Source organism: Staurois parvus, unplaced genomic scaffold, assembly GCF_062004578.1.
Source record: "Staurois parvus isolate SC_StPar_1 unplaced genomic scaffold, SC_StPar_1.0 ptg000574l, whole genome shotgun sequence".
In the NCBI taxonomy this organism is placed as follows: Eukaryota; Metazoa; Chordata; class Amphibia; order Anura; family Ranidae; genus Staurois; species Staurois parvus.
The window spans coordinates 1,333,954-1,339,004 of record NW_028318370.1 but is presented as its reverse complement, the minus strand read 5'-3'; positions in this window follow the sequence as shown (position 1 = coordinate 1,339,004).

The following is a 5,051-nucleotide window of genomic DNA, read 5'->3' as shown; positions in this document are numbered from 1 at the left end:
CTGTAAAATACATAAGGGGGGATATGATCTCCATGTATAATACATAAGGGGGGATATGATCACCATGTATAATACATAAGGGGGGATATGATCACCATGTATAATACATAAGGGGGGATATGATCTCCATGTATAATACATAAGGGGGGATATGATCACCATGTATAGTACATAAGGGGGGATATGATCAACATGTATAAATACATCAGTGGTCCATATAGTGAACTCGGTGTAGAGGACAAGGGGGCACTCTACATGCGAAGAGGACAAGGGGGCACTCTACATGCGAAACCTCTGCGGTTGTGTATGTTAAGTTAGCAACACCCCAAAATCGGTCCGCAAAATGCGGTGCAGAATTGGATCGCATAGGTGTGAATACCCATGCGATCCAATTCTAGTGTGGACCAAAAAAAGGGTCCTGCGCCTTTTTGGTGGGGGTGCGGTGCCATTAGAGCCATACAAAAATGCACACCAATCGCATGTGATTTGCACAGGAATGCGGTGCGGTGCGGTGCGGTTCCAGTGCGAATCACATGCGATATACTGCACCACATATATGTGAACCCAGGCTTAAGCAAAAATTGCAGCCGCACTGATTACAGTGACACAACTAAATTTCTCTAACCATAAATGCAGCTCCACTGGACACAGTGAGCCGGAACTAAATCGATCTACTCCTTGCACCTACCTAGGAGGGTGATACATTAATGTACCATGAGTTGTAGTTATAGCAATTATTAGCTGGGGTTCCTTGAGACCTGAAGGTTATTTCAAGGGTTCCTCCACATTAAAAGGTTTGAAAAAGGCTGGTGCATACTGTTGCATACATTTGAATGACAATGCTTTTTTTTTAATAAACTCACAGAGATGTTCTAGCTTCAAACCCCAATCTGCCAGTCTGCATATATTCCCTGGAACAGCCTTTCTGAACCTTTGCAACCTGGAGGAACCCTTGAAATAACTTTTTGGGTTCAGGGAACTCTCAATAATAATGCTGTACTGACAGCTCAGTATATTGGTGGGAAGGTCACTTTGAAGAATGCATGTCGGGAAGAATTAACCCTAAGCACCCATGCACACGTGACATTTTTACTGCGGCTGTTTTTGGCTTTTGACCTTTTTTTACTACAGCCAGTAAACCCCCCAGCATGCTATCCTATGTGTCCATCCACCCGACTCTACTCCCCTGCTGATCAGGCTTTCTCATATTTAAGGGCTGTCTTGGCCCTATGCCAAGCCTCCTCCTTGGGGATTAGCCAAGATCCCCTAAGTATGCAGATCAGCCCCTCCTCACCCTCACCCACTGCCTTCTAGATACTTCTGAAGTTTCTAGAGCGGGGGGGTATCAGGGAACTGATCTGCAGAGCCCTTAGCCCTGACCTAAAAAATACCTGGCTGATTCATCCCAGGCTGCTATCCAACTAAAAACACTAGCTAGCTTCCCCTGGCTAACTAGAGGGGCGCTACATCAGAATAAAAGGAAAATGAGTAAATGTCTGGATTTTAGCACAGCTGTATTGTTTCCTGGATAGCATCAATAAACTCTGGGGTGGCTATCGAGGAGCATCTAGAACAGACGTTCATATCAGCATGCTGTTTGACTTTCCCTGTTGTGTGACGTGGTTTTATATTAGATTGGTTACTTTCAGCCTTGTTACTAACAGTTATTATATACAAATAACTTTCTTCCCTCTGTACCACAGCCAAAGCCTGCCAAAATAGAATTAGTGATTTAGATAACTCTACTTTATATATAAGAAATAATCAAAGAAAATTCTCTGCAGGAACGGTGACTCATAAATGAGCAGAAGAAAGCCATAGAATGTCAAGATGGGCAAATGCTCCAAGGAACATAGAACAGAGCAAGAGACAGGTGAGAGCTACATAGGCATGGGAGCGGCTGGGAATGTAGCCTGGTGACATACCAATATGTCATTCAGGACTGCCAGAACTACAGGTATAGTAACAGTACTCCATTAAATGAGAGTTTCACATGATATCATGATGGTGTCTATCTATCTATCTATCTATCTATCTATCTATCTCCCGTTGAAGTGGCTGGCCTCAGGTGCTACACAGAGCTTAAACAATTCATCCTACATAAGTTGTACCTGTTTATCTGCAGCTGTCTTTCCTCTACATCCATTCAAAGTGAAGAATTCACACAGGATCTCTCAGCTCTGAAAGCAGGGGGCAGGGAGCTGAAGTTCCATCAATGAGGAGAGCTCTGAGAGCTAATTGGAGGAAATGACACTCAGTGGCGTCACTAGGGTTGGTGTCATCTGGTGCAATAAAACATGGTGTCACACCACCTCTCCCACCCCCATGGACATGATACAAGAGATAGCCAGACATAGTGGACATGATACAAGAGATGGTTAGAGACTGCAGACACAATACAAGAGATAGCCAGACATAGTGGACATGATGCAAGAGATGGTTAGGGGGTGGGGGAGGCAAGGAACACAGGATCAAAAATGAGCAGCAAGGCAACTAGTGATTGTGACTCTTGCCTTGCTGCACTGAGATACTGATATCAGTCTCACTAAATACACTGCCTGCAAATTGTGTGTTCTTCCTTGTAAGGTTTCCTATCACAACCTCCAAAAAATTGTGGTCAGCCAAATGGCTTCCATTTGGTTGTACCAATGTGTGCAATCGAAGGGACAGTGGACTGCAACAGAATACATATCCTTACATGGTTCCCATCACAACCCGCAAACAATTGTGGTCAGATACTGGCTTCCATTTGGTTGTACCAAGGTGTACATAAATGACTGTGGGTATCGATCTAAGGAACAATGGGCTGCAATAAAGTACATATACTCTACATGGCCATGTCAGCACTATGTAAAGCCTAGTACTCACTATAAGAAAATCAGACAACCGATCATCTGATTATCCACAAAAGTGCATTTCATGATGTAGCCGGAATGGTATTACCTTGTAAGAAAATTCTGGTCCGACAAAGACAAATATAGGCAAATGTAGAATGTAGCCATGTACTAGCATAGTAGAAGAGGAAGTGTAAGTCGTTCTTTGCTTTTGATCAGGCGCATTTTTTTATATTCGATTACTGTAGACATTAACCCTTTCACCACTAGATCCATATGGACCTGGTAGCGGGGGGGGGGGGGGGTTTGTGTTATACACAATCAGGTGTCAGCAGTCACCAGGATTGTGTGTAAAACTGAGTGGCAGACTCCTGCCTGTCAGGTGGAAGCAGTCTTTTGGACTACATGTCTCATTAAAGAGAACCCGTCACCTCAAAAATCATCACATAGAGGACTTTGTGTCCGCTATGTGATGAAAAAAAAAAAAGTTAAGTAAAAAAATTTTTTTTTTCAAAAAAATAAAGTTTCACTCAAGCACATAACATCCCCGCCCCCAAATGTTGAGGCTCCCCCCACTCCCACACACAAACATAAATACACACGTCAGCCCAGCAACAGCCCCAAAACATCACTGCTCTAGAGGAGATCTGCATGGAGGATGGGCCAACATACCAGCAACAGTGTGTGCCAACCTTGTGAAGACTTACAGGAAACGTTTGACCTCTGTCATTGCCAACAAAGGATATATAACAAAGTATTGAGATGAACTTTTGATATTGACCAAATACTTATTTTCCACCATATTTTGCAAATAAATTCTTTCCAAATCAGCCAATGTGACTGTCTGGATTTGTTTTCTCATTTTGTCTCTCATAGCTGAGGTCTAGCTATGATGCCAATTACAGGCCTCTCTCATCTTTTTAAGTGGGAGAACTTGCACATTTGGTGGCTGACTAAATACTTTTTGCCCCACTGTATATCCCATACATCGTGATCCACATACACCAACTCTAAGTGTCATTAGAATACAGTCTCAAAAATTGGTGAACCATCCCTTTCAATCCGCTACACTTCAAAATAGACCCGTGTACCACACTACTGTATACACATGTACAGTGCTCCTGTGTCACCCCTTAGTGCTCATCCGCTTCCAACACTCAATTGCGCTCACCTCCAGGTTTGACCCGTAATGACAGGTCAAACTATGCTTTTCCCTTTAACCCGGGAGGGTATACTAGTACATAGATCTTCACCACCGTTAGCCAGCACTTATCAACATCTCCAGTTCACTCCACATCCATGTGAAAAAAATGCTCCATATAGTGTAATATTGCCACTCAAAATAACCTTTATTTAAAACAATCTAGTAAAACTCACATTAAAATACGTCCTCCTGGGGCACTGCAGAGTTAAAAACACGCTATACAGTGTTTCACTATAAAAGCAGGGACCCGGTGATTGACAGCCAAGGTGAGGGTGAGGGCAAGGTGCAGGGGATGCTCACGCCTTGCATGCGCCCCCTTCTCGGGACTGCAAAGTCACGTATATATACATGATTTTGCGCACCGGTGCCGCCTTGTAGTCATATTTCTGCAAAAGATGCAAAAACAGCTCTGGCAGCAAAAGAATTAAACGATGATCAGACATCAGTGTTCACGTCCGATGAAAAATTTCTAGCTTACACCCTCAGTTTTTTTCCTCTGAAAAGTCGGAATTGTCTGTCCAAAGAGCAGTACTAACAATCATATAATCGGCCGATCGTTCCTTGTATGAAAATGTTCGTGCAATCTTCTTATCGTGTGTATGGGCCATAAATGGGCCAAATAAACCAATGACTTCATCGGGGACAGACAAAAATAGCTGCAAAGACCGTGCATGAAATTGCAATTCAGCTATCTGATATTTGATGACGGTAAACTTAGTTCAAAACTTATCACGAGATAAAAAAGTTAAACAAAAAAGAGATAAAAAGAAATACAATTAAAACAAAAACAAACAAAGAAAAAAATCAAACTGTAATTGGCTAATTCATTTCTATTTCCATGCCACGTAATATTTGTCACATAAACCCTTGGACAAAGCCTCATATCCCTATCTCCATCATCTGGGCAAATATTATCCAGCTTGTGTGCTTTACTCATTACAGCAAAAAAAAAAAGAGGTTATCAACGCCAATTAAGCAAACAAAACTTTGATATAAAACTGTCTGCGAGGAGA